General features: G+C 33.3%; 2 long non-coding RNA genes and 1 pseudogene across 3 annotated transcripts; 1 reads left to right on the top strand and 2 right to left on the bottom strand.

Annotated features, from left to right (window-relative positions):
* Window positions 1-2058: 2058 nt before the first annotated feature.
* Window positions 2059-11497, top strand: LOC115989469. 2 transcript variants are annotated; one of them, XR_004091946.1, is made up of 3 exons: window positions 2059-2323; window positions 3038-3245; window positions 11232-11497. It is a non-coding gene; the product is annotated as an uncharacterized LOC115989469 (long non-coding RNA). The 2 variants fall into 2 exon arrangements; XR_004091945.1 differs by having other exon boundaries at window positions 3033-3245.
* A 378-nt stretch (window positions 11498-11875) lies between these two features.
* On the bottom strand, window positions 11876-13666 carry LOC115992490. The gene is made up of 2 exons (XR_004092535.1): window positions 13324-13666; window positions 11876-12108 (listed from the first exon to the last, which is right to left on the bottom strand). It is a non-coding gene; the product is annotated as an uncharacterized LOC115992490 (long non-coding RNA).
* A 1559-nt stretch (window positions 13667-15225) lies between these two features.
* On the bottom strand, window positions 15226-19087 carry LOC115991135 (annotated as a pseudogene).
* Between the last annotated feature and the right edge of the window lie 2141 nt (window positions 19088-21228).

Here is a 21228-nt window from a genome sequence, read left to right as displayed (position 1 = left end):
AACTCAACAAACTAACTCCAAAAAAAAAATTAAAAAAAAAATGTTGACAATGAACAATATTTTTTTTTACTAGTGGCGTGAGATTGTTGCTTGCCAAAGCTAAATAAATAAATAAATACTAGCCTCTAAGTATGTGCTCATGCGCGTGCCTAGAGGCTCTTCTATTTTTGGGTAAATTTTAATAATTTACATCTATTATAATTTGAGATTACTACATTTCCAAATCACCAAAAAAAAAAAAAAAAAAAAAAAAAAAACTAGGGGTTTGATGAAAATTTGATGAGTATTATGAGTTTGTTGTTGATGTGCAACTAACAAAAAATCTATTTCAATTAGGAATAATATGTGGGGAAGTTTTATTGTACACGTTTCTTTTTTATGAGAAATTCTATTCAGAAAATGTGGGAAAGGTAATTACATGTGGAGTTTTTTAAGCTATTGAGTAGAAGTAGGAATTTACTAGAAGTAGAAAGGCATTTTAATGTAGAAGTAGAAATTTATTATTTTTGTCAATTTACTATTTTAACCTCATTTTTAAGTTTTAGATAGGGGTATTTTTTACAGTAAAAAAACAATAACTAACTTTCTTTTGTCAATTTACTATTTTAACCTCATTTTTAAATTGTTGGTTAATTAAATTTAGGGGTATTTTTTATAGTAAAAAAAACAATAACTAACTTTCTGAATCCTCTTAATATATACTGATAAATTTTTTTTTTCTCTCTCTATCATATATGTCATCTTTCACTTATATTGGATTTAGTTGTTTGATGTCGTTGTATTTGGGATTCATTGTATATGGTGTTCTTGTGGTGGTGGCTCTAGGGAGAGTTTTGTTGTATTTGGTGGCGGTCTCGTATCATGGTGGGCTGACAGTGTTGGATTTTGTTCTTCCCGATTTGGGCTTTTAATTTGTGTAAATGATCTGGCTTATTCTAGTTGGTGGCCAAATCTATCATCTCCACTTCATGCAATGGTGGCTAGCTGATTTGGTTAGTTCATGGCTATGTGTGGTGGCAATTGGGTCTTTGGCGGTTGATATTGAGAAAGAAAGAAAATAAGAATATGTTAAGAGGAGAGTGAGCAAGATGAGAGAAAAATAAATATTCAAAATAACGTAAAAGATAAAATATTAAGTCAAATATGTGTAATTTAAAAAAAAAAAAAAAAAAAAAAAAAAAAGATAAACTAGAAAATTGTTTTTAAACTCTTAAAGTACACATTTTCAATTTTTAAACAACATTATATACTTTTTTACCCACACATATTTCAAAAAAATGCAGAGAACGTTACTAGAACAACGTTACCAAACGGGCCTTGAGTCTTCTTGAATTATTTTAGTTATAATTCTAAAGAAACTAATATGAATGCTTTAAATCCTTAAGTATACCAAAACTGTTAATCCCAACTTCAAGCCTTAAAACAAGTCTACTTCTCCACCCTAAAACAAGTCAACTTCGATTATCAAAAAGGTTCAGTTTCAACTCTTAAAATATCACTCCACAAGTATAAGTACTTGTGAAGTGTGGGGGATAAATGTTGAAATTCAAGTTTTCAGGGAAATTTTACACACATATACACTTTTATTAGATTATAGTAGAATTTCTATTTTTAATTAAACTCTTAAAGTACCTAGGAAAATAATGATGATGATGAAAAAAAAAAAACTTTTATGACCAAAATACCTTATTTAAAAAAAAAAAAATAAATTTGAAATCAATAAGAGAGTAACTCTATTTTTTAGACAATTTTTAGTGGAAATTAGGGTCGTATTTTTTTATTAATTTGTTCTTAATTTTGTCTCGACTTAAACATAAAAACGTCAGGATATTTAAAATAAATAAATAAATAAATAAATAAATCCTGTTCAAACTGAGAAATACCCTTAATAGTAGTACAGATATGACAGATGGAAGCACACGTGTCCAATAAGCTTCCGTCAAATACATTATCACCCGGTAGACCGAACTACCCTTATTACCTAGTTGGAATAACGAGACTGCCCCCTCGGTCTCTGTCCGTACTCTGTAACTATCTTCAGAAGCAGACAAGCCGAGGCACTTTCTTTCCCATTTCCTTAACAGAAAATTCAACTTTCAACTCACACTACATTAACACAACAATACATAAATAAAACAACGTAAGACCCATTCTTCTCTCAGCCATGTCACTCACTGTTAAAAAATTAGCAATGTCTCACCTCGTGTCCCTCAACAAAAACGCCTATATTCGTGCTTATCTCCGTGGACTAATGGTACTAGTCGTTGCAGCTTCTCCGTTTGCGTTGGCCAAACTGGGTCTGGTGATTCCTCTGATACGTCTGGTGTGTCTTGTTGAACTATGAAGTTGAAGGTGTTTTTTTTTTTTTTTTTTTTTTTTTTTTAATTTTTTTGCACTGGAACTGTTTGTGAAAATTTCTGTGAGAGTAAACCCAGTTAGAGAATAGTAGATGCCTTGCTATATACCATGTTGTAGCATGCTTGGTATGTGTTTTTGATTGAGCTTATAATGAATGCGTATTTGAATTGTACCAAGAAAAAAAGAAGAAGAGAAATACTCATGCTGAAGGCTTGTTGAGAAGTGAGCTTAGGCATTGTCCAAAAACATTAAGCACAGTGCGTAGTCTAACATTGCTGACTGCAATACAGTTACCATGAGATCATTGAGATGCTAGGTGCTGACCACATTTTATGTTATTGTGTTAAAAACCACCTCAGTAAATGCAAATGTTTATATAATGTAATGTAATAATAGTTTAGCTTGAGGTGTTTTTAATGAATGATGATTGATTTTTACTGAAATTCAAAAGACTTTGTTGCATTGTTGACGTGGGTTATGAAGTTTATTTGCGTTGTTTTAATTTCAGTGTGATGTTAACTGTCCTTATAGAATTCTCCTCGTCTTTTGGGCTTAAAATTTTTTTGTTTTTTTAAAGAATTTTATAAGCATATATTATTGAAGCTCATGTGATTTACTTCATTGACTTACATTAACTGGCATTTGTCACATACTCACATGCCTTGAATTCAAAGATTAGAGGATGGTGCTGGAATAAGTCACCAAGAATTTCAAAGATGGCATAATGGAGGTGGAACTTTCCCCAAGTCAACTTGCATTGACCCGACTGTGCTAATAGAGATGGGTGCCATAGTTCATCCAAAATCTGTTGTTGGTGCATATGTTCATACTGGATCAGGAACTGTTATTGGACCTCATGTTACAATCAGCCATTTGACAAAAATAGGGTGAAGTTTCTTCTTTATGCAGCATCAGAGATATTGCAACTAATATTATATAATTAATACAATTTGTTGTTACTATGCACTTGATATCTTATGGTAGTTATCACTTCTCATTTCTCTTTGTAGTTTCACTAAAGCCTAATTGCAATAAATATTTAGTTAAAAAGAAAAAAAAAAGAAAAAAAGAAAAAAAAAGACCCTGAATCATATATTATGTAGTAACACACTACTGATGTTGACAAGTCTTTCCCTCTCCCCTCTTCTTGTATTTAATTAAGGGTAAATTACACAAACCACTCTTAAGGTTTGGGGAAATGACAAACCGCACCAAATCTTAATGGAAATAACACTCCCTGCCGTTGAAGTTTTGAGGAAATTAACACATTAGTCATTTCCTTAATAACAGTAACAGAATATTCCACATTTTGAAAAGATGTCCTTGACCAAACCTTATGGTTGGTAAAAGTTTTTTTTTTTTTTTGGTTAAATATAGTTTATCATCACTAAATTGTGGTTAGGGTTTGACCAAAGGAATCTTTTCAAAATTTAGAATATTCTGTTACCGTTATTAATGGAAGGATAAATGTGTTGAATTCCTCAAACCTCAAGAGAGGAGAGTGTCATTTCCCTTAAGGTTTGGGGTGGCGTGTCAGTCACTCATTCCTCCAAATCTTAAGGTAGATTTGTGTAAATTACCCTTAAATTAATTGGATTTTGTTTCTTGATTAAGGCTAAGTATAAAAGCCTTGACCTTTTTGAAATATCATTAGTAGTTCCTATAGGTTGGGTGCCTTTTCCAGGAAAATAGATAATAGCAAGAACATGTTAATTGTCAAAAGAAAAAAACAAAAGGACATTTTACAAAGTTTGATTCTTTAAGTTATAATCTAGTAATAATAGGTTGAACTTCTTTTAGCTCCATTTTTTTTTTTTTTTTGGGTTCCTGTTTCTTGTGAAAAATAATTTAAAATTGTTCTTACACATGTACAAAGTGAAGAATGAAACAAGTTAGAAACTAAGGCAAAGCTAACATAATTTTGCAGTGGTAGAAGCTAGGTTTGGTATTCTGCTTCAGTGGAACTTCTAGAAACTGTGGGTTGCTTCTTGGCAGCCCAGGTGATTGGATTGGAGCTCATGAAGACAATAAAACTGGTTGTGGATCTCTGATTAGATGGGTCACCAGCCACTCTGCATCTGAATATGCAGAGAGTTGTATAGGCCCAGGTATGAACAATAGGCTAGACAATAGAGTGCCTTTGAGGTGCCTAAGGATGCGTTTAGCAAACCCGACTGACAACAAAGGAAAAATCAGGTTTAGTAAAGTTTAAGTATTGAAGGGATTCAATTAAGCTTCTATAGGAGTGAGGAATAGAAAGGGGTGTACCAACAGTGGGTGAAAGCCTAGTAGAAGAGCAAGGTTTTTGGCAAGGTTTAGAATGAAACATATGATGTTTGTGAAGTAGATCAGCGGCATAATTGGTTTGAGTTATGGAAAGACCTAAGGAAGTATGGGACAATTGAAAACCAAGAAAGTAAAATCTTTAAGATCAAACTCATTACTGAGTGAAATGGTAATGGAAGCAATAGAAGAGGGTGAATTACCTGTGATGACTGTCATCCACATATAGAAGAAGGTAAATGATGGTGGTTTGTGAAAATGAAGGAAAAAGGAAGGGTCTACAGTATAAGAAGTGAAGCCTAAGTGCAGAATATGTATTGTAAATCTTTCAAACCAAGCTCTGAGGACCTGCTTTAGACCATAAATAGATTTTTGAAGGAGACAAATATGTTGGGGATGATCAAGATGAGCATAACTGAGAGGTTGGATCATGTAAACCTCCTACTTAAGCACACTATGCAGAAATGCATTCTTCACATCAAGTTGCCCTAAAGGCCAATTGAATGCTGAATTAATCTCATAGTCGTGTGTTTGATGACTAGGGTAAAGGTTTCATCAAAATCAATACCCTGCTGTTGACGGTAGCCTTTGGCTACCAACCAAGCCTTGTACCTTCCAATTGTACCATCACTATGCCTCTTTAGCTTAGAAACCCATTTAGGACCTACAATATTCTTGTCTTAGGGTGGTGGCACTAGAGTCCAAGTTTGTTGTTGTTGAAGAGACTGAAATTCTTCATCCATGGCTATGCAATATTGAGGATATTGGCTGGCAACACCAACTGAGAGTGGTGCTGTAACATTGTAGTCAATACTGGACTTAAAGCATTGTTTAGCTTTATAGATACCCTTTTGGATCTAGTATGCATAGGATGGACATTGATTTGATTAGAACCAGTGGAGGGAACAGGATTAAAACAGGAGGTTGTGACAGGTAAAGGGTTGTCTTGGGTTGAGATTGATTTGAGGTAGTAATAGAAGACAAGTCTGTAGATAAATTATATGAAGTAGACTGAGGAAGGTGGATGGTGATGGTGATACATCTTGAGGAACTACAGAAGGAAGAGGTACTGATGGGTACAAAGGAGTAGAAGAGTGAGGTGTTGTAGTATTGACTTAGGAAGGCTTTGTTGTTGAGCACAAGTGATAAAACAAGACTAGTGATATCCAAGATTGAGCAGTGAGAGAGGGAGTGCAGGAGACTCAGTGTGGAAATGGTGAAAAGCCCATTTCATCAAAAAGGACATGTCTAGATAAGTAAATTTTGCTAGTAGAAGGGTCAAAGCAAATATAACCTTTGCAATTAGGAGGGCAGCCCGAGAAAAGGCAAGGAGTGGTTCTAAATTGGAGTTTGTGTTGGATAACAATGCAACCAACGATTCTAAGTTGGGACAAATCTGGTTTAGATTGAAAAAGAACTTCCCAAAGAGAAACAAAATTCAAAACAGTGGAAGGCAGCCTGTTAGTCAGGAAAATTGCAGTGTTAACTGCTGAGGACTGTTGAGTGAGATGTAATTTGGCTTGAAACACCATGCTAAGGGAAGACTATATAGTGCGTCTGTGTTTTCTTTCTACCAAACCATTTTGCTGTGTGGTATAAGGCCAACTAAATTGATGCATGATTCCATTCAAATTGCAAAAATTAGTAAAGGACTTAGATATGTATTCACCCCACAGTCTGATCTAAGTACTTTAATTTTGGTCGAAAATTAGTTTCAACTAAAGAATTAAAGTGCATAAAAGTGTCTAACATTTCATATTTGGTATTCAAGAGAAACAAACATGTCAACCTGCTCTAATCATCCACAAACAGTTTACAAAATTTGAATCCATTGATGGAAGTAATGGGTGCAGGACCCTAAACATCAGTGTAAACCACCTCAAAGGGTTTATTTGAATTAGTAGCAGATTTGGGAAAAGGCAAACTGTGCATTTTCCATTTCAAACAGTGTTCACACAATGACTTATCAATTAAATCATTATGTACATACTTAGCAATGAAATCAGGAAATAAAGTTTGTAAAACTTTATTACATAGGTGGCCTAATCTTTGATGCCAAAGATAGCACTTATTTGTAGTAGAACTTGAAGACAAAGCAATGCAGACACAAAACTTGTGAAGAGGACTTTTGGTAGATGTAGAATATGAAAGATGACTAGGATAGAAGGGCACAAGCAATTCTCACTCAGGCCATTGTAAAGAACCTTCCCGAATGCAAATTATGAATACAAAAATGGTCAGCATTAAAGTGACACCTACAATTAATATCTTTGCATAATCTATGCATAGACAAGAGAACTGAAGCTATTTTTGGTACATGTAAAATATTTTGAAATCTAAAATTAAAAGTTTTAGTTCTTAAGATTACATTACCTATGTTATTGAATGGCAATGCTTGTCCGTTGCCAATTGTAATATGTTTTGCTCCCTTACAAGTTGTTTGCATTGTAAGGTTGCCAAGATTGACAATTAGGTGATCTTTTACTCTGGAATCAGTCATCCATCGATCATTGGCTTGACTGTTATGTGACCCTACGTCCATAACAGCCAATTTGGCCGGTGGATGCCTTCCTTGATTGGTATAATTCATGCAATGGAAACAATCCAAGGCCATGTGTCTATATTTTCCCACAAATTTAACATGATGGTCTAGAATCATACTTAGAAGATGGAGACTGATGATAGGTGTTACCTTCTTGCCGGAAAGATTGAGAGGATTGATTAATCCTTCCTCTATGATTAGAGTTCCTTCCATTGCCTCATCCAAATCCTTGCTTGAGATGGAATTGGGCTTGAGAAGAATTAGGGCTCGTGTCCAACAGCAAACATTGCCATTATAATGGTGCGACACTGTGATTCTTAGCATTCTCATTCAAATCTTGGTTCTTCTTCTCTTCTGCTTAGAGAAGAGTATGTAATTCATCAAAGAACAAGTGCTAAGTTCTTGTAAGAATTGTGCATAGCACAAAGCATTGTATTCTTTAGGCGTTCCCTTGTGTACATTATGCAGTAATTCCTCATTATCTACATTGACTTTTTTTTTTTTTTTTTTGAGATAAAGGTAGAAACTTTTATTTATATAAAAGTATAAAGGTACAGCACCATAGCCATCACAGCACAAGCGCATAAACTCCAAGCCTACTAGAAAGAAATACATCAAAATAACAAATACCACAACAACACACAACAAATTATAACAATATTCAAAACAGAATTAATGGTTCTCCATTGCCCCTTCCAATATCACAGCAGCTTCATCATTGCTAAAGACACATTGCTAAAGACCAGACCAGCATACAAACAACCCCATTACTGCACATAATCTTTAATACTCTTCCAAGCCAATTGCCCTTTCTAATATCACAGCACTGGTGCATAATTTCAGAGCTGCTGGAGAAGTACATAAAATACCAGAATAGCCTCCAACAAATTATAACAAGGTTCAAAAAAACTCCCATTACTGTACATAATCTTTAATACTCTTCCAAGAAGCCAATTGCCCCTTCCAATTTCACAGCACATGTGCATAATTGCAGAACTGTTGGAGAACTACACTAAATACCAGAACAACACACAAGAAATTATAACAAGGTTCAAAAACATTATTAATGGTTCCCCATTGCTGCACATAATCTCTGTTATTCTTCCAAGTAGCCAATTGCCTCTTCCAATATTGCTTTAGGATGTTGTTGGACCTTCTCAAAATAGAATTTATTTCTAGCATTCCATAATGCCCACGATATCGTTGCCCATTTATCCAATTCCATCTGTGTAAGCCTATTTGCCATCATCCTAAAGAGTGCAAAGAAGTCTTGTTCTGCATTCAAACATTTTTGGATTTTCCCTTGGCAAAGTGCCCATACATTCCTTGCTAAGGGACATTCCCAAAGAAGATGACCAATGGATTCAGGTTTCTAGCAGCATATTTCACATTGGGGGTCAATTTTCATTTTTCTCCCATGCAAATTTTCTCTTGTAGGTAAAATATTTGAGCATGTGCGCCACACAAACATCTTAACTTTAGGAGGAGTCCTTAGAGTCCAGATTCTTTTCCAGAGAGCCCGGTCAGTTACTGCTCTAGAGTGCTCAACCCGATTTTTTTTTCTTTAGCTTTAAAGCAACCTGATATGCAGACTTCACTATAAACAACTTTGCTGAATTTTCCTTCCATATCAGCTTGTCCCCAGAGGCAGTCAAGGACAGAGGAATGGCTAGTATTTCTTTTCTAGTTTGATACACAAAGAGATCAAAGATCTTTTCCCTATCCCATTGCATTGTTGTACTATCAATCAAGTCACTCACATGCAAATTCGGCTGGTCATCACCCAAAAACACAGGTTTGTGTGGAAGCCACATATGGGTTGAAACTAAACATTCATAGAATCATTAACCTTCGTGATGCTATGGAGTTCAATCTTTAGATTCAAGATGTTAGGGTGAGATAAAGAAGTGAGTCTCTTCTCTAAGGTCCTCCAAGCTTCGATTGCATAATCAAATCCTACTACAACATAGAAGATAGATGGAGTGAGAGTTGAATTGATCAAGGTAACAAGTGCTTGATCAAGAATTTTCCAAGCTTCGAGCTCTAGATTGACTTGGTTCATGAAATTTCTTTTGCTATTGCTATCACGAGGATATTGTCCAGGATTAGGAATTGAATTATCAAGATGTTGAATCAGTGTGTAGGTTTTGATAATCGAAGTGATTTGGTGCATCCAAACAATGTAGTTGGAGCTATCAGGCTTCACGGACTTGAGATTACCATATTTAAGAGTAAAAATAAATTTGTTTGATTTGCAGAATGAGTAGATGACATTGACACCATTGTAGGTGCAGATTGAGTGGATGACATGGAAGACATTGGTTGTGCACATTGTATAAAAGGCAGTGATGCCATGTGAAAATCCCATCGAAAATTATGAAAAATATTAACAATGAAGAGAGGAAATGAAAGTTTGGAGAAATTGGAGGGAAAATGCTCGAACACCCCCCCTGCTAAACTTTCAAATAGTGGCCGTAACACCCCCTGAACTTTAATTTTGGCCAATTTACTCCTTATACTCTAAACACCTGCCAAATCAATACATCTGTTACTCTTCCGTTAAAACCTAAAGCTAAACAGCCTGAACCGTTGAGAGAGAGGGAGAAAGTTTGAGCTTAGTTTAGAGAGAGGGGAGATGATCCAACCAGAAGTCCATAATCACCTCAGTATCCTCTCTTCGGTGCCGGATTTCCACCGTCATCTCACTGGCTGTTCACCGCTGGTGTATTTTTCTCTTTCCCCTATTATATTTTTTTGCTGCTCTTTGTTTTTCCAATTCTCCTTGTGCGATTTTTTTTTCTTGGTTTGATAGTTGGTTGTGGTGGATTGGGTAGGCTTGGTTGTGGTAAAATGCCCATAGTTGTTTGTTTTTCCAATTCATTGTTCTTTGTATGTAAAATGCAATGCTTTTTAAGTATGCTACATAGTTGTTTGATAAAATGCCTGAGAGGGATATGGCCATTAGAGGGGTTGGTTGGTTGTTTGGCAGGATTTTAGATGGGTTTGAAATTTCTTGATAATAATTCTAGTTTATTTTGATGCATTTCTAATAACTTAATATTTTTGAGTATATTATTACGATGAATCCGTTGATGAGAATTTACTTTGGCACCATATGTTTGTGAGCTAATTGGTGGGAGAACAAGTTGGGCTACTATTATTAACTATTTACTTGGCTCTTCTATAGTGAATGTGGTATATGTAGTGTGGTTAGATGATTAATAAGTGAGCTTGATTGTTTCATATAAGCTAATGGAAATTAAAAATGAAACAAACATTAAATTTGGGACTTAAAATTAGTGTACATATCAAGTGAGGTGATTTTGTTCTCTAGTATAATATCATGCCATTCTTTTAACGATTTGCGAAAGAAAATTTGAAAAAACAGTGGCTGTATTACATTTGGTGGTTCAATAGGTTACACTGGTTTTTAAATTTTTCTTCTTCTAAATGGTTCAAGTGAGGTGATTGATGATTTCATTAGTTTAATTCCCAGAGAAAAAGAAGAAAAGGATCATTTTAACTGTCCTTGAGTTTGTTGGCGGGGTTTAAGTATGTAACAAATATTTGATGTTATGAGCTTATGACTCATCCAGTTGAGGTTGATGAAATGTAGAAAACTATTATTTCATTACTTATTTCTTCTATATGCAAATCCTTTTCATTGATTCAATTATATATTTTTGTTCTTTAGAACTTCTTTGCTTACATTATCAGAGTCCTGTTAATTGCAACTCAGTTTTGGAAAGGAAAAATTTGACAATACCCAAACATAATGAATTTATGATTATGGTTTTATTAGATTTAGTAATATGAACTATTATCAACTGCAGTTTACGTCTTGATCTAATAAGCTAAGAATAGAGCAATTAATTTTCATGACATGTGACACAAAGTTATAATTTTTTGAATCATGTGGTGAAAGTACCTGGTTTAGGGGGTGTTCATTTGTTTCTTTTTGGTTTCATTTACTTGTGTTTGGTTTCTAAGTTGTGCATAGTCTAATAAATTTATTTTTCTTTTTATTTAATTTTTTGTTGTTGCGTAGAATCATAATGTATACTGTTGGAGAAGAACAAAGTTGCAATGCACATAGAGGATCCCTAAGTGGCATGGAGTACATATCAATATATTTTACCAAAATGTCAAACTCGTTTGTCATATAGAGAAAATCAATCAACATGAAGGAGATGTTTTCAGTGGCTTTTGTAAATCTGGACTCTAGTGCCAGCTTACTATATATACATTGCAGTGACTATCTATGTAGGAGCCCCCAAAAAAGGGCTTGTGATGTAATATACCTACCTATTTAGATTAGATGTAATATAATATAAAAATATTCACAATTATGTAATGTTCAACTTATGAAAAATCATCAAGAAAATAGTGAAATTTATCCTACCAGGAAGAGGCCAATATATGGCTTGCATAAAATCATTCTTCTCAGCTAACATTGACACTATCACTTTATTTGATTGCTTTGATATACATTAAGCAATGAAATATCAAACCAAAAGGTTTACAAATAGTAAATTGTTCTCCTCAACTACCATGAATTAAAATAACAATGAGTGTTTACAAATAGTAAATTGTTTCAAAAAAATAACACCCAACGAATCAATAATTATACAAAAAATAACACCCCTTTGTGTTTGGGATGCCTCTTATCTTCCAACCACATTTTTTTTTTTTTAATTTTTTTACATCTAGTTGTTACTCTCCACTTATTGCCTAATCATGATTTTCTCTAATACACCACTCCTTTAATGCCTCCTTGAAGACTACATGTGATACAAATTTGAGTCCATTTGTTGGCTATACATTCTTCATGTCAGTGTGTTGGTTAAACTCATGGAATCTAGGCCTGGAATTCCCTTCCTCATCAGATGAATTTGTAGGAAGTGACAGTAGACATTCATACATAGCTGCAATACAAAATTAACAAGAAGATTAATAGAAAGAGATGGAAAGAAAGAACAATATAGAGAGTAGAAAGAAAAAAAAAAATACTAACTTCCCCATCCATAAGCTAAATTGTTCCCTTAAATCTAGAGATTTTTACCCGTTTTATTCCCCCCAAAAAATAGAAAAAAAAAAAAAAAAAAAAAAAAAACTAGTTTGTCCATATTCTTGCCACTTATTAAAAAAAAAAAAAAATATATATATATATATATATATATAGAGAGAGAGAGAGAGAGAGAGAGAGAGCATAATTCATTGCAAGTTCTGTGACACACAATATCCCAAATGCAAAAAGGTTCCCTTTTTTCAAAAGGAATTGAATGCAAAATCTTAACATGATCATTTGGTGTACATATTACAGTACCAATAACTATTAACTAATTGAGGTTTGAAAGCCAAGTGCTAAAATATACACACCAAGTGCTAAAATACCACCTCTTTGCAAGCATTGAAAATCAAAATGAAGTTTTTAACCCACAAAAGCTTGTAGAAATGCATCAAAATAAACTTGAATTAATATCAAAAAATTGCAAACCCAACTAAAATCCTACCAATCAACCAAACCCCATTAGAGAACCCTGGAATATGGTTACCTAACTGCCCTGATTATATCATTTGTCCAGCTTATTATTACTAATATATGTAATGTTGTTTTAGTATTAAAGAAGTAGTTCTCATGATGAACTACCTTAATTTGTAGCAAGTAAATCGTTCTATGTAGGAGAAAACAAAATGGAGCCAAAGTAGCAGAGCTTGTTCTCCCACCAATTAGCTCACAAACAAATGGTGCCAAAATAAATTCTCATCAACGGATTCATCGTAATAATATACTCAAAAATATTAAGTTATTAGAAATGCATCAAAATAAACTAGAATTATTATCAAGAAATTTCAAACCCATCTAAAATCCTGCCAAACAACCAACCAACCCCTCTAATGGCCATATCCCTCTCAGGCATTTTATCAAACAACTATGTAGCATACTCAAAAAGCATTGCATTTTACATACAAAGAACAGTGAATTGGAAAAACAAACAACTATGGGCATTTTACCACAACCAAGCCTACCCAATCCACCACAACCAGCTATCAAACCAAAAAAAAAAAAAATCGCACAAAAGGAGAATTGGAAAAACAGAGAACAGCAAAAAAATAAAATAAGGGAAAGAGAAAAATACACCAGCGGTGAACAGCCAGTGAGATGACGGTGGAACTCCGGCACCGGAGAGAGGATACCGAGGCTGTTACGGACTTCTGGTTGGAACATCTCCCCTCTCCCTAAATTGAGCTCAAACTTTCTATCTCTCTCTCAACAGTTCAGGCTGTTCAGCTTTAGTTTTTATTCCCACACATGCCTCTCACGTGAGTTTTACCGCTAGTTTATTAACAGAAGAGTAACAGAGGTATTGATTTGGCAGGTGTTTAAAATTTAAGGAGTAAATTGGTCAAAATTAAAGTTCAGAGGTGTTATGGCCACTACTTGAAAGTTCAAAGGGTGTTTGAGCATTTTTTCCAAAATTGGAATATATGGAAAATGCTTTGTGTGTTATTACTAAAACAGAGTAAAAGATATATAAAATCCGTGTGAACATTGCACAGTATCCAAAACAGAAATAAAAGAAAATCTGAACCAATCTTTTTTTTTTTTTTTTTTATGGGAAAATCTGAACAGAATTAGTTACAAGTAATCAGTAACAATAAAATACATGTCGCTTAAAACTGAGTCACACGGTGATATAATAACTTGAAACGATGCTGTATCATTTAAAGAGATTACTTCAACTCTTGAAACAATGTCATGGCAATCATTTAAGCTACAAAACAATTTCGTGTATAGTTTTAAAAGGATTGCCATGATATTGTTTGTATTTGTCTAGTGTTTAAAGGATATATATATATATATATATATATATATATATTTTTTTTTTTTCCCAACGGGGGCTTAGCTTAGCTGGGTATAGTTCGTTCGCTCTGCCTAATACGCTCAGGTTCGATTCCCGCTACCAACAGGAGTCTGTTGGTGGGCATCGCATCCCTAAACATGTGTGCTCTGCTCGGGGGATTTAATATTACCATAAACACCCCCATTTTTGGATTCTCAAAAAAAATAATAAAGGATATTTTTTGATACATTGATAGTTAAGGTTAGGAGAATTTGAATCTTGAGTGTCTATGATAAAAATATTAGGAGGTGAGTCTTTAGCAATATTAATTAAAGATAAGTTAAAAATATATAAACTGTTGGTCAATATTGGCACAATTTGTTAAGTTTAATAAATTTACTTTTTTGGTTATAAAATACGTAATTTTACATTTCAAAGTATGTTTAGTGTATTCTTTTTTATACAACCACACAGTAAGAATCTAGGTTTTTTTTTTTTGGTTTTTCAAATAGTGTTTTTCTTATAGTATATTTATTATTATATAAATATTATTAATATTTATTATACATATAATGATTGCACATACTAAAATTGAGAATTTTAAAAAATTACAATTTAAATGAAGTTTCTTTTTCATTTGTTACAAATAAACTTATATTTATTTTACAAGTAGATATGTTATATTTTCAAATATACAAATATTATATATAAACTTGATAAAACTTTAGATATAATTATTTGTAAAAGTATCTAATGTGTGCATATGTATAAGGTTACAAATTATCTAGTTACTCACATTAAAAACATGCAATTATTTTCTTCAACCTTTCATTTTTTTTTTTTAATCATGAATATTTGTTTCACTTTCACATCTCACACTTGCACTGGGGAGCTAAGCCCATTTTATGTTGAGAATACAAAAGATCGACAACCTACTAAGTTTTCCTGCTTAATTAACCTGTCAAATTCCGGATGAAGATCACTCCCATATTGAAATATCACCAAATCATAAAATTACAACTCTTGTGCCCACCTAATAAATAATGCAACTCTTTCACCAATTGGAACACATGAAAATATTTTGAGACCAGATGTAATTGGTACACAACTTCTAATTTTTTTTCCCCTTACAACTTAATTCTGATGATAAAAGTCATGCTGAAGCCTGAAACCCCGAAGAGGCAATCGTGACAGTTATCATCGTGGAGAAACATTGGATAAAGTAAGCTCATTTACAGAAGGATTTGCTGCTGAAAGCTGATCAATCTGAATTACTCTAGATATAGCTAATGCGGGATGTTTTGGCTCAGGAAGAGGTACTGATTCGTTTCCTAAAAGAACTACCACAGACGTCATTGTGGGTCTGTCCTCTGGATCCTCTTGCACACACAAAAGCCCCATATGCATGCATTTTAGTACTTCTATTGTCTGGCCAGATTCCATCAACAAAGGGTCTATAAATTCCAATCCTTTTCCTTCCTTCCACAGCCTCCATGCCTGTCCATGAACATTAAATAACAAAAGGTTTTGTTTATTAGTGCCTCAAGGGTATAGGTTTACGTGTATAAACAAAGTTTGTAACACTAGGAAGATGACATATGTCAGCACATGACTTACTAGATCAAACTTAACTTAAATGATTATATATGGTCATTTTAAGTGATTATATATCGTACTATTTTGCATGTTATCTTCCTATTGTCGGTTGTAGCTACAACCAAGCTTGTAGTCAAACTTTGTTCAATATGTATTTAATACTTTATTAAATAATGATTTTACATGTTTTCTAAAACCAATAATACCAAATTATGTGCAATTATCAAGAAAATTAACAACCACAATGAATTTATGCATACAAACCATTGAATTATAGAAAAAAAAATTTTACTTTACAAAAAGTGTACATTGTGTTAGAATATTGGGGTTAAAAAATTAAATATACCATTTTCAAATCTTCATATTTTGGGACAAGTGAAATTCACCATAGTATTATAACAAGTGCTCAAATCCTATTTTTCACTCTTTTTTAAATGATTAATTCATTATTTCCCAAGAACATAGTTAAAAAAAGAAACGTACATATCCAAGGAGTGTCTGAGAATGTTCTGTGAGAAAGAAGCCATTATTTTTCTTCCCACTTATAATCTCAAGCAAGATCATGCCAAAGCTGAAAACATCAGGCTTTATAGAAAATATGCCTTCCATTGCATACTCAGGTGCCATGTATCCACTGTATTGAGCATAGAATTACAACATCTACTTCCAATTGAAATAAGAAAATGTTTGGGAAAATTTGACAAAACAAAAATAAAAGAAGGAGACTCACTATGTTCCTGCAACTCTCGTAGTATTAGCAGTGTTTTGGTTTTCACCAAAGATTCTTGCCATTCCAAAATCTGATATTTTGGCAACCATTTCATGGTCCAACAATATATTGCTAGGTTTTAGATCCCTATGAATGATTCTTAGTCTAGAGTCCTCGTGAAGGTAAAGAAGTCCTCTAGAAATACCAGCAATAATGTTGTAGCATGTTTTCCAATCAAGTTGAGTGCGTCTTTCTGAATCTGAAATTAAACAATAGAAGAAAGTTAACTTATGGCATCATGTTTGAAGGCAATTTGTATGATGTCTTTAAGCAAATTGAATATAACAAAGCTAATAAGCAGGAGGGTGGAAGGAACAAGCCAAAGATAAAGAAATCAAGGCTTTTGTTGGGCATGAATTCATACACAAGCAGCTTTTCGTCTTCGTCTATGCTATATCCCAAGAGCCTCACAAGATTTCTATGTTGAAGTTTTGCAATAAGTATTACCTCATTTTTTAATTCCTCTAACCCTTGCCTTGACATCCTTGACATTCTTTTAACTGCTATTTCCTTACCATCTGGCAGGACACCCTGATAAGAATATCCATACTTACCCATAAAATCTAGCTTAGTGACATACAAAACACATGCATTTTGGATTAGCTTTTGTAATGTAAATTTATAGGGTTTTACTAACGGGTGCCATTAGAGTATATGTTAGTAAATTATTTTAGGAAATTTTTTATGAAAAAATGATTAACTTTTTGGATAGATTTTTATATATCTTATAAAAAATTTTCTAAAATGAATGATTAATGTGTGTCTTAAGGGCATACATTAACTAGACCTAAGTCTATATTAGATAATTTGCTTACATTCCAACAACTTTCAAGGTATAACTACATTTTTCCCAACTTTTAACATATAAATATATAAATAACATATTCAACAAAAACTAATCCAAACCCACGTGCCTATGGCCTTATGGTATAAAGGCACTGTGGCAGGCTGCTCTTAGTGGGTTTTGTTTCAAAGGAAGCTGCTAACATAAATTAAACATCCAATACAGATAGTCTAAGGTAGTAAGTAATAGCCCTCTTCCATAAACAATTGAGCAAATTGAATATATATAATTAAGCTTGCTTACAACAAAAGTAGGTGAAATAGGAAAAACAGTAAAAGGGGAATCTAATCTAAACCGCGTCCTACTTTTGACCCATGGAAATATAAAAGTCGTAAACAGGGCCAAACCCACCTTGTCCCAGCTTATTCGAATCTGTAAAGTCATCTGTAGCAGCCCTTATAGTGGACAGATTCATGAAATGGAGATCTTCAGAACCCGGTACCAATTCACCATCTTCTGTAATCTCAACTCTAGTGGGGCCTGCCAACACATGTAATAGCGCGTTTTGGTTATTCTGAAATACATTTATGATGATCATTCATTTAGATAACACTCACCTGGTTGTGTTCTCTTCTTCCGCCTATGATAAACAGCACAAGACCCACTGAGAACTGCTAGAACTAACAGCGGTACACACGTGATCACTACCACCATCCCATTCTTCCTTTTAACACCTGCGTTTTCTGAATTATAGAATTTTTAGAGATCTGGTAACTAGCTTTCAAATCAAATTCACTGTGACTCTGTAAAAGTAATATAATTAAATTCACTTTTTTTTTTGGCTCTAATCTAACATAATTTAATTGCATGGGTGTGTGATTAACTTTGAAAAAGTTTTGACCCTTGAGGGTTGGACAAAGCGCACCCCTATCCAGTCCATCCAGAATTTGGTGGATATATAGACCCATTCTTGTGAAGAAAGGGAATAATAAGATAATGACAATAATTTTTCAACATTAAAATTATCACCAAATTAGTTAATTTTAAATTGACAAGAGGATATTAAAGTTTCTCTTTTCTAAACTGGATGGCAGCATTAATGCATTGAAATAATCAAGATTGTATTTCTTTACCTGCGAAACTTGGATAGGTCAATATCAAACTTGAGGCGCTGTAGAATTGGTACGTCTCAAACCTCATATTACAATTTCTACTAAGCAAAGTTCCACCTCGAAGAGAAAAGCAGCTTGTCTCAAAAACTCCAAAGGCAGACAGCAAACAACTATGACACTTATCTTCAGACATGTCCCTAGTACATTGAACAAGACCATAAATTGTTACCGTGAAAATTTAATTTCCCCAGTAACAAACATTCGTTTAGAAGGATCATAGGAAGCCTCAGTTGAGATGTTATTGATTAAATACGTTAGGACTTCATTATAATGAACAGGATGTGATGAATTCTGCTCCAGATTTTTCAGATAATATGCATCCTTTCCAGGATAAACCATCAAGGAGAAGAACATCTGATAGGAGTAGCGAACTTCACAAAGTTCAAACCATATCATTGCATCTTCACTTTTACACTGTGTTAAGATTTTCTGGCTTGCATTCTGTATGCAATTCTGACAAACTGTGGAATTGACATCCCCTCTACAAAGTGCTTGGCCATAGACAGTATCTTGATAATCCCCATCCCCAATAGAGGTGTTATAGAAACCTGTTACTGAAGTATTGGAAGGCAATAACTCAAGAAGTTGTTTGAGGTTGTTTTCAAATGGGCTGTTGTGAGTGTAATTTCTAAAATCATTGGGACAAAAGATACCGAGAAGTTCTCCACTAGCAAGGATAAGGGGCATGAATATTGGTATAATAAAGAAAAGCTTAGCTGAAACTACATCTTTGTCCATTTTCCAAAGATAATAGCACATAGGAAGTCGAGATGCAAAAGATATAATGTAACGTCTCAGCCCAATTAAAATATATAAATATATATATATATATATATACATATATGAAATAAAATAAAATAGAAGTCAGATTTTTTGAAGCCCACACTTGACCCTCAAGCACACAAATTTTGTAAGGGCCATTTGGTTAGAGTATTTGAACAACAGTTTTTAGTATTTAAATACTGAAAAACTGTGGATCCAAAAAATAATAATAACAACGCGTTTAGTAAGGGTGTTTTTTACTGGAATGTTTGAGTTACATTGCTCATTTTAGGATGTTTAAACATTGAATTTAGAAAACTCATTTTATTAGTTTTCAGATTTCAAATAACATTACTCAATAATATTTTTGTAAATATGTTGAAAATCATGGGGCCCACTTGATTAGACAACACATAATCTGACTTCTCTCTCTCCTCAAATAAAAAAAAAAATTTAATTTGTATTGTGTTTGTCAGTTTTTTTTTTTTTTTTTTTTTTTTTTTTTTTTTTTTTTTTTTTTTAAATACGCACATACCAAACAAACAATTATGGTATTTTACACACTGAAATATGTTATTGAAACATAGTACCAACCACTTTTTTTTTTTCTTTTTTTTTTCTTTTTTTTCTTTTTTTTTATGAATATTGTCGCAACACTTTTTAAACCACAATTTTTATATCATTTTAAACAAAGTATACTAGAAATCTCCAACCAAATGGGTCCTAAATATCTCCCCCTCTTGGTCGGCTAGTTAAGGACTTCCCCTTATTTCTTTTCTTTCACACTTAAATACAAATACATAGACATCTCTATCTCTATTACTCTCCCACCGGTGCCTCTCTCCACCATCACTTTCTGGCGAGATTTACCAGAAAACTGCATAGCAACCTCTAGGCCTCCATTATCTCAAATTTTAAAGGTAAAACTCTTAACCATTTTGGTAGCTTTTCATGTTGTTGTAAGATTTCTTCTTAATCTAAGCTATTTGAGTGATATATATGTGTTTGAGTAAATGGGTTTTTGATTTGGTGGACTTATTTGATAAGTAGTTAAGGATTTTTACAAATGGTGATCATTTGGGGTTCCACGGTTAAAAAAAATTTGGGTTCCTTGAGCAATCATATGGGTTGATTTTTGGAAGTGTATTTCTTTGCATTTTGAATGACTTGGCATATGTGAGTGTGAGAGTAGTGATAACTCTGAATTTGTGCTAGTGATGTGAGCATGTGCTTTTGCATACCAAGTGTTTAATTATTTGTCTCTATGAGTTATGAGTTTTGGTTTCTTGATTTGTTGTTGTGGTATTTGTTTGTATGAGATAAAGGGTTTCACTCCATGTTTTAAATTTTATTTAACATGTGGTTTTAATGTGAATAAAGTCTCAAAGTATTTTGCTAGTATTAAAACTATAGCAATTTTCTTTCAGGAACCTAAATCAGTCATGGACAGATTTGAGTCAGCTGCAATACATGATTTTTAACAAATTATAGAAAAATTATTTTGAGTTGAATGTTTGATGGTACATACAAAACATATAAGAGCTTACCCCTATTTAATTTCAAGTTAATCAGATAGCGTTTCATGGACCAAACTATTTTTACAAAAGGGTTGACCTGTTGTGTAGTGAACCTGAAACTATGAAGAGTATGTTGGGATTTTGTGGAATTTACTTGAAACCTTTCTCGAGTGGGTTGGCTTGTAAATTCCAAGGTTTTCAGACCCGGACCGTTCATTGAACCGTAAAAGGGAGAGGTTCAAGGTTTTTGAGATCGAACCGAGGTTGAACTGGGATCGAACCGTGATGACGTCATAATTAATTTAATAATTATTTAAAATATGAATTAATATATTAAATTAATATAAGTAGAAAAATGAACTAAAATAGTCTAAATAAAAATAAAGATCTAATTTTCAAATGTCTTTTTTATATCACAACTTTCATAAGGCAAATAAAAAATATGAAATGTTAAGCAAACATAAATATTGTTTGATAAAACTCAATATTTTACTTTTTTTTAAATTTTTTTATAAGAGTTTATGTCTAAATTATCTCAAGTTATGCTCTAGCCCATTAGACCATCCAATCAATTGTTTTATGCCAAAGCCCATTTGAATA

The sequence above is a fragment of the Quercus lobata genome, chromosome 5 (genome assembly GCF_001633185.2).
Source record: "Quercus lobata isolate SW786 chromosome 5, ValleyOak3.0 Primary Assembly, whole genome shotgun sequence".
Taxonomy (NCBI): Eukaryota; Viridiplantae; Streptophyta; class Magnoliopsida; order Fagales; family Fagaceae; genus Quercus; species Quercus lobata.
This window is presented reverse-complemented; position numbering and strand designations above follow the sequence as displayed.